This window comes from Anolis sagrei, chromosome 2 (genome assembly GCF_037176765.1).
Source record: "Anolis sagrei isolate rAnoSag1 chromosome 2, rAnoSag1.mat, whole genome shotgun sequence".
NCBI classification, from domain to species: domain Eukaryota; kingdom Metazoa; phylum Chordata; class Lepidosauria; order Squamata; family Dactyloidae; genus Anolis; species Anolis sagrei.
Genome location: NC_090022.1, coordinates 159,961,258 through 159,974,513, shown reverse-complemented (window position 1 = coordinate 159,974,513; position 13,256 = coordinate 159,961,258). Strand labels below are relative to the sequence as shown.

At 43.2% G+C, this 13,256-nt stretch overlaps 1 protein-coding gene across 3 annotated transcripts in view; it reads right to left on the bottom strand.

Annotated features, from left to right (window-relative positions):
* The window catches only part of RFX1 (regulatory factor X1), an 84,849-nt gene extending 77,274 nt beyond the window's left edge, over positions 1-7,575 (bottom strand). For all 3 annotated transcript variants that reach the window (XM_067463999.1, XM_067464002.1, XM_067464001.1), the window contains exon 1: positions 7,495-7,575. The gene's annotated coding sequence lies outside the window, so the exon portion shown is untranslated. The remainder of the gene's footprint in view (positions 1-7,494) is intronic.
* Between the last annotated feature and the right edge of the window lie 5,681 nt (positions 7,576-13,256).

The window sequence follows — 13,256 nt, the reverse complement described above, 5'->3', positions numbered from 1 at the left end:
ATAAGATGTGGGGCATATACTGTTAGGAAGTAATCCTGCTGATGTGAACATAATAATGAAGGTATCACTGACAGTATTGTCACTGGAGGGCAAGGAGTGTTTCCAGAACCTCCCTATCTCCCAGGGACATTTTGAATCATTTCCCATGATGAAAATCTCTATACCCATATATATATGTATATGAATGATTTTAAAAAAAATGACAATAACAGAACTTCTATTATGCTTTCACACTGTTGAGTTGAGCTTCAACATTTTTACCAGTTTTAACATATCATGCACAAACTAAACTCCTCAAAATAAATAAAGATGGGTGCTACCTCCCCCTGGACCCAACCATCCAACATATTATTTCCAAAACATATTTGTTTCCACAGTAGGTTTGCTCCCTTGCCCTTCAGCAAACACATATTCTATAAATTGCCCCCATATTTTCCAGAAATCATTTAATTTGTAATTTCCTTTTTTAGTCTTAATATTGCATGTCAATTTATCATTTATCACTATATGCCATACTTCTTAGTACCAGTCTTCTAACTGAAAATCATGCATTTCTTTCCAAGTTTTAGCTATTATCAGCCTCACTAATGTTAGTAAATTGAAGATTAACTCCTTTATTTGTGGTATTTTAATATTATCCTATATCAATAGTAAATCTATTTCTGGTGTGCTCATTATCTCACATTTTGCTATCCCCCTTATCTCTTTAAATTTAATTTCAATTTTTTTTTGTATATATTTGTAAGTGCACCACATATGTATATATGATCCAATTTTTGAAATCTTCTCCAACATTGATTTGAATATTTCTTATCTATCTGGTTTACTCTAACTGGTGTTAAGTACAGGGTGAGGCAGCATACCTTCCTTTTTTAAAATGCATGCCATTCAGTCGGTTGAAGACATAGTGGAGTGCTAGTGGTCTCGTTCGAGAGGTGGGAGTATCGAGTTTTGTCCTGACACAGTTCAGTTGCCATCATGCGTTGGAACAGTGAGGAGCTTTTGCTGTTGAGGCCTACTTTTCGAGCGAATTTGGAGTGGCCGGCCCGCTCTCCAGATTTGGCCTCTTGTGATTTTTTTCTATGGGGTTTTTTGAAATCCTGTGTTTCTGTGAACCGTCCAAGAACCCTACAAGATTTGAAGACCAACATCCAGAAAGAAATTGCCAACATAACGCCTACTATGCTGGCAAGAGTAATGACAAACGCCAGAAATCGGTTTACTCAGTGTATGGAGAATGGTGGACGTCACCTACCTAATTTGATCTTCAAAACTATGTAAAACAAAACTTTAGGTATGCACCTACATTATAATTTTTTTTAAAAAAATTCTGATTCATACAATGGGTTTTATTAAGTTTTGCAAAAAGGAAGTTAAGCTGCCTCACCCTGTACAATCTTATAATAGTTTTCTTTAATCCTTACAGAGATATTTTTCAAAATGTGCATATCCCATATATCCTTCCATAATTGTACATTCAAACTTTTTTCACAATCTTTTTCCCGTGTTTCTCTGAGGTCACCTCTCCTCTGCTTTTCTTCCATCAGTGTTTTGTAGATATCACTTGTTAAATCTTTCATTGTTTCATTTCCTGTTTTAGCCTCTTTTTGAATAATCATTAGTTCAAATTTTGTATACTCTCTACCATCCTTGTATTTCTTTCATGTCTGCTGACCATTTTCCTAATTGTAAGTTCTTAAGCCATGAAGTTTCACTTCCTAAAATTTGATCTTATATTCTCTCTTTACTTGTTTCTGATTCTTAAGTCTTATCCAGCCACCACGCACTGCAAATGCCTCTGCCAACTGGTACTCCTCCTGGAGGAAGATGCTTGGCTGTGATGAATAAAATTTACGTGATTTGAATGCAATATTCCTGCTTCTTGGCAGGGGGTTGGACTGGATGGCCCATAAGGTCTCTTCCAACTCTTTGATTCTATGATTCTCATATAAATCTCATGGAAAATCCCTTCCTACTGAACCTCATCCACTGTTAATCTATTCTTACTGTTTCATTCCACACTGCAGTTCAGTAGTAGTAACTGAGATGGTCCCTAAAATGATTTCTCATCTTCTCATCCCACTGCATATAATCTTTTTCCCCATTTCAGCCTAGGTCCTGGAAAATGGTAGTACAACATGACCAGGGGTCCTTCTTACAGCCCAAGACACATCACGTTAGAAATAACTCCAATTTTCTTCTGTTCACACAACCCCTATAGATTATATTAAACAGGATAAATTTTTATTCATCACAGCCAAACATCTATCGGTATTTAAAGATTTCTAAGAAATTATGGAAACTGATTAAAAATATTATTCTGCTAACCAATTGTGGTGAGAGGGAGATTTCCTATGTGTACTGCATTCACTTTTCCTAAAACCAAACATTAGGCTACACGAATTCCTGTTTGGAAGATTTCTAATCCAGACTGGAGAAATATTGCAAATCCATAATACTGGAGCAGGTTGAACCTACAGTAGTTCTACTATTCATACCTCTGTTCTACCACTCAAGTTCCGTGAGCTTTTGAATTGAAAAGAAGAAGAAATTTTAAAGTGCACTTATTAGGAACCAAATCTGACAAAAATGAAGAGCATTTACTTTCACGTAAATGAAGGTGGAACTGACTTAACTCAGGGCCCTTCCACACAGCCCTATATCCCAGAATATCAAGGTAGAAAATCCCACATTATCTGAGAATGGACTCAGACAACCCAGTTCAAAGTAGATATTATGGCATTTTCTCCCTTGATATTTTGGGATATAGGGCTGTGTGGAAGGGCCCATAGACTCATAGAATTGGGAGGGACCACAAGGGCTATGCTGTATTTTTATTCATCACATTGATTGTATTTATTCTTTGTGGCCTTCAGTGTCAACATTGAGAGAGAAAAACAACATCAAAGAGAATTTGCTTCTTGAACTTATCAAATAGAAACCAGTGAGACTCATAGAAAAAATAGTTTATATTTGTAATAAGGCTGCCAACTGCATCAAAACCAAGGTCTCCTTTTGACAAATCACTACTCAACATAAATCTGGTAAGTAAAGTTTTTCATATCATGTTGTAAACATTACTACAACTACATTTCAAGTCATTGATAAAGACACAGTTCCAATAATCATTTACTTATGAACAAACTAGGGCTGGAAATAACATTTATTATCATATTATTCTTGCACATAAGAAGGCAAACAACTTCTTGTTAGTTTGTTCTGGTTTTAAAATAAAACACACCGTTATTACCATGATCACTTGCCTTTGAGTACAACTATCTGCACACATTTATTTATTTTTAAAATCCTACATGAAATACTATGGAGATGTCTGAACCAAATGCAAACATGTAGAACAGAAGCAAGAGGATATAAAGGAACAATCCATCCCTAGTTTCTTAATTGGTACAAGAACTATTAATATTTTCCAAGGACAACTGGCCCCTACCCTAATTTGGCTAAGTTGTCCCCGTTTTGTTGACAGGTTTTCTCTTCTCAACCTGAAAACTTTTCCAAGGATTACTATACACCCAAACACACGCTTTAATATTTCAAACCGCACCAGGAACTCGACAACAGCCCATCAAGCTATATAGTTAGCACACTGAAATCATCAAAAGGTTTAACATATTGCCACATTGCCAACTGGTGAATTAGGCCTGTAAATGCTTTTTGCCCCATCTGGAAAACAGTGCTAAGTAGTCTGGGTGTGGCTCACACAATGCTGGAGGAAGGAATTCAGCAAGAGCTAATGCCAAAACTGTAATATAGTGATCCTGGATATAGCTTCACACGACAAGGCCTGCCCACTTCTGGCAGAAACTTCACTAGTTGCATGAAGCAACTATATTTTTCTAGTATCTGGGTGGGGATAGAACCATAGCCGACACACAGCAGAGATGTCATAAATTCTGTTTCCACTGCAGATACTATATATAAGCAATGAAGTTATTTTTGACTGTTGGATTTCAATGAACTAAATTATTTAAAAACAGTATTTTGACAGTTCACAATCAATGCCTATATTGTTCTACAGTATAGTCAAATTATAACTTCTGGAAAAAATAATGTGCTCACATATCTGTTAGCATGCACACAGTTTGGCTGTAGACCTAAATGACTTGTAATAATAGTCATCACAGATGTATCAAAGGCCCATCCAACCCAATGAAGATTGCAAGTTGCATTTATTGTTTCTCAAAGAGATACACACCAAAGATAAGAAGTAAGCCGCACATTTTTTAATTATTTATACATGTCTATTTCACCTTTCTAAACAAATCACAAGGTATCCAGAGTCCCCATGTTTCAGAGAGCTCCAAGATACTGCATTTACATTCTGAGCAGTATGAAGCTTTTAATCCAGTGCCAGCAGATTCACTTTAAAGTGCCCAAAAACACACACTCTCACATCCATCACACAATGTAATGACGTTTTAGAAATCCTCATTAACTATGAGTTGGCAGAACCATTTCATATTCATTTATCTCACTCATGACTTCTGACATGATGTCAACGTCATAAACCAAATAATAAACTGGATGTTGTAAACATGTACACCTGTTTAATTATTGTTCTGTTCAAACTGATTGGGCACTAAAGGAACCACCCCTGTGATTCTGGTCTTCAACTTAACCTCCAATGCTCCACTTTAGTTACATGCCAATTAGATCTGAACCAGCAAATTAGTTTGCACTTGTCCTCTTTATCAGGGCTGAAAATCACAGTTGACCAGCCTCTACGATTCGATGTTCTCATTTGATGGTCTGCTGCTAGAAGTCTCACACCTAGCACAACAATCATGGTAAGCCGCCCTAGTCCCCATTGGGGAGATGGTGGCGGGGTATTAAATAAAGATTATTATTATTATTATTATTATTATTATTATTATTATTATTATTATAGAGAGCAGGGATAGGGAAAGTTTGGGTCTTTCGTTTATGTTGGACTGCAGTTCCGATAATCCCTAACCATTGGCTATGCTGGCTAGAACTGAGGAGAGATGCAACATTGTATGTTCCCCATCTATGGTTTAGGATTACATGTAGACCAACTATTAAGTGTTCCCAGCCATGCTATCAGAGATCCTCTAAGTCAGTGGTTCTCAACCTATAGGTTCCCAGATGTTTTGGCCTTCAACTCCCAGAAATCCTAACAGCTGGTAAACTGGCTGGGATTTCTAGAAGTTGTAGGCCAAAACGCCTGGGGACCCACTTGTTGAGAACCACTGCTCTAAGTGGAGTTGTCAGGGAATTTGAGACCTTCTCCAAGAAAAGATGTCTCTGCCTCTGAGCGACTGGCTTTCTTGTTCTGTGCCTTCAAGTCATTTCCAATTTATAATGATCTTGCGGTTTTCTGGGGCTGAGAGTGTGCGAATCATCTCAAGCCACCCAGTGGGTTTCCATGAATCCAGATCCATAGAGTTCTCTCAATCTTCTACATGACACTGGCACAAATGAACTTCTCCTTTTTTTGGTTCTTCTATCATTCCTAGAAGTGTCTACCTGACAGCCTTTGCCAAACACAGGAAGCTATATTATACTGAGAAACTCCAGTGGTACATCCAAGGCCCTTTCTACACTGCCATATAAAATACAGATCTGCTTTGAACTGGATTATATGACAATGTAGACTCAAATAATCCCACTCAAAGCAGATAATGTGGATTATTTGATTTGATAATCTGGATCATATAGCAATGTAGAAGGGGCCTCAGAAGGATTGCCTCCCACAACTCTTAACTACCTATAACGAACCCTTCTAAATGCAAAGCATGTGCTCAGGCATTTTTCTGTCACCTCTCCCTATGACAGCTCTTTCCATAGAGTAGCTATTTAAGGCCCCTTCTGCACTGCTATATAATCTAGATTATCAAAGCAGATAATCCACATTATCTGCATTAAACTTGATTATCTGCGGGCCCTTTCAGACAGCACTATATTCCAGCATTTAATTCCAGATTATCTGGCAGTGTGAACTCATACAATCTAGTTTAAAGCAGAAAACCTAGGATCAGATCCTGGGATATATGGCCTGTCTGGAAGGACCGAATCCTAACTGTCATATATTTCAGTGTAAAGCATAAAATGTAGGATTTTATTCAGTTGTGTGGAAGGCGCCTTGGAGACCAGAGTATAAACATGTAAATCACTTGCTTTATATCAACTTTAGACACATAGTCTGAAGGTAATTTATACATAATATTTTAAATAATAACATTACACATTAAACGAAGTTTGTGTGTTGGACACTGAAAAGCCAGAAAGCAAAGACTCTGGGCCCTGCCACACAGCCATATAACCCAGAATATCAAGGCAGATAATCCACAATATCTGTTTTGAACTGGGTTTTCTGAGGCCCCTTCCACACAGCTGAATGAAACCCCACATTTTCTGCTTTGAACTGGGGGCCCTTCCACACAGTCCTATATCCCAGAATATCAAGGCAGGAAATCCATATAACATATATGGAAATAACATATATGGCAGCGTGGACTCAGATAACCCAGTTCAAAGCAGATCTTGTGGGATTTTCTGCCTGGATATTCTGGGTTATAGGGCTGTGTGGAAGGGCCCTGGGATATATGACATGGTGGACCCAGGGCCCTTCCACAGTACTATATCCCAGAATATCAAGGCAGGAAATCCCACATTATCCCAGTGTGGACTCAGTTGAACAGTTTTGTTCCACACAGTTGAACAAAATCCCACATTTTCTGCTTTGAACTGGAATATATGGCAGTGTGGACTCAGATAACCCAGTTCAAATCAGATCTTGTGGGATTTTCTGCCTGGATATTCTGGGATATAGGGCTGTGTGGAAGGGCCCTGGGTTATATGGCATGGTGGACCTTCCACACAGCCCTATATCCCAGAAAATTCCAGTGTAGATTCAGATAATGTGGGATTTCCTGCCTTGATATTCTAGGACACAGGGCTGTGTGGAAGGGCCTTGAGTTCATACTGCCATATAATCCAGTTCAATGTGGACTTTATACAGTTGTGTGGAAGGGGCCTCAGCTACCTGCGTGGACAATTTCGGAGTTTCTCGGACTTCTGGCTGGCGGGGGGGGGGGGGGGGAGAAAGAGACCGGACAGCCTCGTGACGTCATTACATGAACATGACAGTCGACGCGTTCCGAAGTCAAGAACTCTGTCTCTCTCTCTCCCCCCCCCCTCCGCGCGCCATCTAACTCTAGGCAACGGCTGTCCCGCTCCCGCCTCCCCCACAGCCTAATTGGCCGCTTTGAGGATTCCAGGAAGCTCCCATTGGCGGGCCCTGCCACCAATCACCAGGAAGTGCAGACGCCCCGCCTATCAGGGCCTGGGCCCTTTCCCGACCAGCCCTGCTTGGAGTGACGGCCGCGGCGGGGCCCAAAGCGCGGAAAATCCCGCCACGCTGCTGGCCAGGCTGCCTCGGGACAAGCGAGCGGAGGGGCCCGGGCCGCGCCATCTTGCGAGGGGGAAAAGGAAGGGGAGCGGACTCGGACCCACCTGGAGCGTCCCGGCCCCGCGAGGGGGAGGGGCGGGGACCAAGTCGCGACTGTCGCACCCTCCCTCGGTTTTGGCGGGAATCGCGCTGAGGCGGGGAGGGTGGGCGGTTGTTGTTGTTGTTGCCGGGTTTCCTGGTCGCCACGACTACGGTGGCTATGGCGCCCTCCGTGTTCCCTCACCGGGGCAACTGTTGCTACCCACCTCGGCGCGGGGAGGGGGAATGGGCGGCGCCTGGCGCTGATTGGACGGACTCGGTCAGCCATTGGACGGCTCCGCTGTCCGTCACGCGTCTCCCCTCCCTCCTCCCCCTTGGGATCTCTGCGACGCCTCCTACCGGATGCTTCGCCCTTCTATTGGCCAATTCGGCATTCTCTGCGGATTCGCTCACGAAGCCGCCTGTCAGCGGGGAAGGCGGGCCTTCAAGCCGGCAGGAACGGATTGGGAGCTGGCCGATTATGACTGGCTGGAGGCCTCGCCAGTTAATTACAGAACGGTTGGAATGTCTCTGCTTCTGCGCATGCGTCTTCGAGGGAAAACAGGGAAACGTAGTTCATTTGCAGCAGACGCAGTTCTCTGCTTAGAGAACCGCTAGGTGGCGCAAATTCTCAGGAAGCAGTTGCTTTGCAAGGCTCTCTCGGAGGGCTCTTCCACACAGCTGAATAAAACCCCACATTATCTGCTTTGAACAGGACTATATGGCAGTGTGGACTCAGATAACCCGGTTCAATGCAGATATTGTGGGTTATTTCGCCTTGATATTCTGAATTATGCTGAGTGAAGGAGGAGAGATGCTTTTGAACTGTGGTGTTGGAGGAAAGTGCTGAGAGTGCCTTGGACAGGGAGAAGATCCAACCAGTCCATACTTCAGGAAATAAAGCCTGACTGCTCATTGGAGGGAAGGATAGTAGAGGCCAAGATGAAGTACTTTGGCCACATCATGAGAAGTCAGGAAAGCTTGGAGAAGACAATTATGCTGGGGAAAATGGATGGAAAAAGGAAGAGGGGCCGACCAAGGGCAAGATAGATGGAATCCTTGAAGTAACTGGCTTGACCTTGAAGGAGCTGGGGGTGGTGATGGCCGACAGGGAGCCTTGGCGTGGGCTGCTCCATGAGATCTTACTTACTCATTTTCCGAGGAGGATTGTCTTCCAGTGTTCTTGAGGGTCCGTATGTGGCTGTAGAGCCCTATTCTTGTTCTGCATCTTCTTCCGCAGTGAGGGCATTGGTTTCCAGGTGAAAGGCGGTCTCAGTCGGGGTTGGTTTGACGCCCCTTCCTCTTGGCACGCTTCTTCCTTTCACCCTCCATTCGTGCCTCCTCAAATTCTGCAGCACTGCTGGTCACAGCTGACCTCCAGCTAGAGCGCTCACAGGCCAAGGCTTCCCAGTTCTCAGTGTCTATGCCAGAGATTTTAAGGTTGGCTTTGAGCCTATCTTTAAATCTCTTTTCCTGCCCTCCAACATTCCGTTTTCCATTCTTGAGTTCGGAGTAGAGGAACTAAAAGACAAGGGAGGTTACGGGGGGTTACAGATACTAAAAGACAAAGGGGTTACGGATGGATGGGAGTTTCTCAAGAGTGAAATACTCAAGGCGCAGCTGCAAACCGTGCCAACAAAAAGAAAAAATAGGACAAGTGCAAAGAAGCCAGAATGGATGTCCAAAGAACTTCTAACTGTGCTGAGACACAAAAGAGACATGCACAAAAACTGGAAAAAGGGAGAAATCACCAAAGAAGAATTCAAACAAATAGCCAACACCTGTAGGGAAAAGGTCCGCAAGGCTAAAGCACAAAACGAGCTCAGGCTTGCCAGGGACATTAAAAACAATAAAAAGGGATTCTTTTCTTATGTCAGTAGAAAAAGGAAAAACAAGGAGGCGATAGGGCCTCTTCGAGGAGAAGATGGGGCAATGCTGACAGGGGATAGGGAAAAGGCAGAATTACTTAATACCTTCTTTGCCTCAGTCTTCTCACAAAAAGAAAGTCATCTTCAACCTCAGCAAGACGGAGTGGATGAGGGATTTGAGGACATCCAACCCCAAATTGAGAAACAAGTCGTCCAGGAATACCTGGCTGCTCTAAATGAGTTCAAGTCCCCAGGGCCAGATCAAATACACCCAAGAGTATTGAAGAAACTAGCGGAAGTCATTTCGAAACCATTGGCAACCATCTTTGAGAGTTCTTGGAGAACGGGAGAAGTTCCAGCAGATTGGAGGAGGGCCAATGTGGTCCCAATCTTCAAGATGGGAAAAAAGGATGACCCAAACAACTACCGTCCGGTCAGCCTCACGTCGATACCAGGCAAGATTCTGGAAAAGATTGTTAAGGAAGTGGTCTGCAAACACTTAGAAACAAAAGCGGTCATTGCTAGTAGTCAACATGGATTTATAAAAAACAAGTCATGCCAGACTAATCTGATCTCTTTTTTTAATAGAGTTACAAGCTGGGTAGATGCGGGGAATGCCGTGGATGTGGCGTACCTGGATTTCAGTAAGGCCTTCGACAAGGTCCCCCATGACCTTCTGGCAAGGAAACTAGTCCAATGTGGGCTAGGCAAAACTACGGTGAGGTGGATCTATAATTGGTTAAATGGACGAACCCAGAGGGTGCTCACTAATGCTTCCTCTTCATCCTGGAAAGAAGTGACGAGCGGAGTGCCGCAGGGCTCCGTCCTGGGCCCGGTCCTGTTCAACATCTTTATTAATGACTTAGATGAAGGGTTAGAAGGCAGGATTATCAAGTTTGCAGACGACACCAAATTGGGAGGGATAGCCAATACTCCAGAGGACAGGAGCAGGATTCAAAACGATCTTGACAGATTAGAGAGATGGGCCAAAACTAACAAAATGAAGTCCAACAGTGACAAATGCAAGATACTCCACTTTGGCAGAAAAAATGAAATGCAAAGATACAGAATGGGTGACGCCTGGCTCGAGAGCAGTGCGTGTGAAAAAGAACTTGGAGTCCTTGTGGACAACAAGTTAAACATGAGCCAACAATGTGATGTGGCGGCAAAAAAAGCCAATGGGATTTTGGCCTGCATCAATAGGAGCATAGTGTCTAGATCTAAGGAAGTAATGCTACCCCTCTATTCCGCTTTGGTTAGACCACACCTGGAATATTGTGTCCAATTCTGGGCCCCACAATTGAAGAGAGATATTGACAAGCTGGAATGTGTCCAGAGGAGAGCGACTAAAATGATAAAAGGTCTGGAGAACAAGCCCTATGAGGAACGGCTTAAGGAGCTGGGCATGTTTAGCCTGAAGAAGAGAAGGCTGAGAGGGGATATGATAGCCATGTATAAATATGTGAGAGGAAGCCACAGGGAGGAGGGAGCAAGCTTGTTTTCTGCTTCCCTGGAGACTAGGACGCGGAACAATGGCTTCAAACTACAAGAGAGGAGATTCCATCTGAACATGAGGAAGAACTTCCTGACTGTGAGAGCTGTTCAGCAGTGGAACTCTCTGCCCCAGAGTGTGGTGGAGGCTCCTTCTTTGGAAGCTTTTAAACAGAGGCTGGATGGCCATCTGTTGGGGGTTATTTGAATGCGATGTTCCTGCTTCTTGGCAGGGGGTTGGACTGGATGGCCCATGAGGTCTCTTCCAACTCTTAGATTCTATGATTCTATGAACTGCTTTGGGAGACGGTGGTCGGGCATCCGGACTACGTGGTCAGTCCAGTAGAGTTGATGACGGAGGACCATCGCTTCAATGCTGGTGGTCTTTGCTTCTTCCAGCATGCTGATGTTTGTCCGCCTGTCTTCCCAAGAGATTTGCAGGATTTTCCAGAGGCAGCGCTGATGTAATCGTTCCAGGAGTTGCATGTGACGTCTGTATACTGTCCACGTCTCACAGGGTTGGGAGGACAATAGCTCTATAAACAAGCACCTCGGTATCCCTACGTATGTCCCGGTCCTCAAACACTCTCTGCTTCATTCAGAAAAATGCTGTGTCCACAGAGCTCAGGTGGTGTTGTATTTTGGTGTTGATGTTGTATTTGGTGGAGAGGTGGCTGCCAAGGTAGCAGAAATGATCAACATTTTCTAATGTTACACCATTAAGCTGTATCACTGGCATTGGAGAGGGGTTGGCTGGTGTCTGCTGGAACAGCACTTTGGTTTTTTCAATGTTTTCAATGTTCAATGACCTTTGCACCTTCTGCAAAGGTGTTTAGAGTGGCTTGTAGATCTTCTTCTGAATGTGCACAGATGACGTCATCAGCATACTGGAGTTCTATAACAGATGTTGTTGTAACCTTGGTTTTGACTTTCAGTCTGCTGAGGTTAAATAGCTTGCCATCTGTCCGATAGATTATTTCCACTCTGGTGGGAAGCTTCCCATCAACAAGATGAAGTATCATAGTGATGAAGATGGAGAATAAAGTTGGGGCAATAACACATCCCTGTTTGACACCAGATTCCACCTTAAATTGGTCACTTTGGGAGCCATTGCTGTCCAAGACTGTTGCCATCATGGAGGAGCCGCAGGATGTTCACAAATTTGTTTGGGCACCTGATTTTTTGGAGGATGGTCCAGAGAGTGCTTTGAACAGGACTATATGGCAGTGTGGACTCAGATATCCCAGTTCAAAGTATATATTGTGAGTTATTTAGCCTTCATATTCTGAATTATGCTGAGCGAAGGAAGATAGATGCTTTTGAACTGTGGTGTTGGAGGAAAATTCTGAGAGTGCCTTGGACTGCCAGAAGATCCAACCAGTCCATACTTCGGGAAATAAAGCCCGACTGCTCATTGGAGGGAAATATATTAGAGGCCAAGATGAAGTACTTTGGCCACATCGTGAGACGACAGGAAAGCTTAGGGAAGACAATGATGCTGGGGAAAATGGAAGGAAAAAGAAAGAGGGGCCGACCAAGGGCAAGATGGATAGATGGCATCCTTGAAGTGACCGGCTTGACCTTGAAGGAGCTGGAGGTGGTGACAGCCGACTGGGAGCTCTGGCGTGGGCTGGTCCATGAGGTCACAAAGACTCGGAAACCAGTGAACGAATGAACAACAATAAAAAGTATCTTTGTCAAGTTTTGTCCAGATCCAGCAAACCACGTAGGAACCTTTGTGATCAACTAATCAACCATGCATTGAATTTTATATACAGGCAGCCCCCAATGGCCCCCGGGTCCTAGGCCAACACTCTGAATGCATGAGGTCTCTTTGACAGTCTCAGTGAAGTTTGATCAACAACAAAAACAGAAATTACTTTTCAGTCCAATCCCTGATGGAGAAATAAATAAAAAAGGAGGGTCAGCTGGGGATCAATGTTCACTGCAATGCTGTCATGAGTTTCATTGTAGCCTTGAGCACAGGACTTAAAAGCTTAGGGAGGGCAGGATGCACAGAGGTTAACTCGCAAGCAACTATAGTATGGGAGACTCTTCTATTAATGCAAAGGTGTTATCTAAACCTCAAGGGCAAACCCCCTCTGAACAAACCTTAGGATAAGTTGGAAACAACTCAAAGCCACAGGTCAGCAAATTACCTTAACCCGTTTCCTGCTTTTCAGAGGAGAAAGGTATATATCTCCTTCGGACAGGCAAAATTTGCCACTGGCTTAAGGGATTTAATTTAAAGGAATAACTGAACAAGAAATGAAAGGTATTTTAAGCTAAGTAACAAAATTTGAAAAAAAAAATCTGTTCCTGGTTTCAAAGTGTTATTTCTTGTTTAATTGTGCAGTACTTACTTTGGAAGTAGTTGTTATACTCCAGAAATTTAATTTTTGTGGCTGCGACAAACTATGTTGATTTGA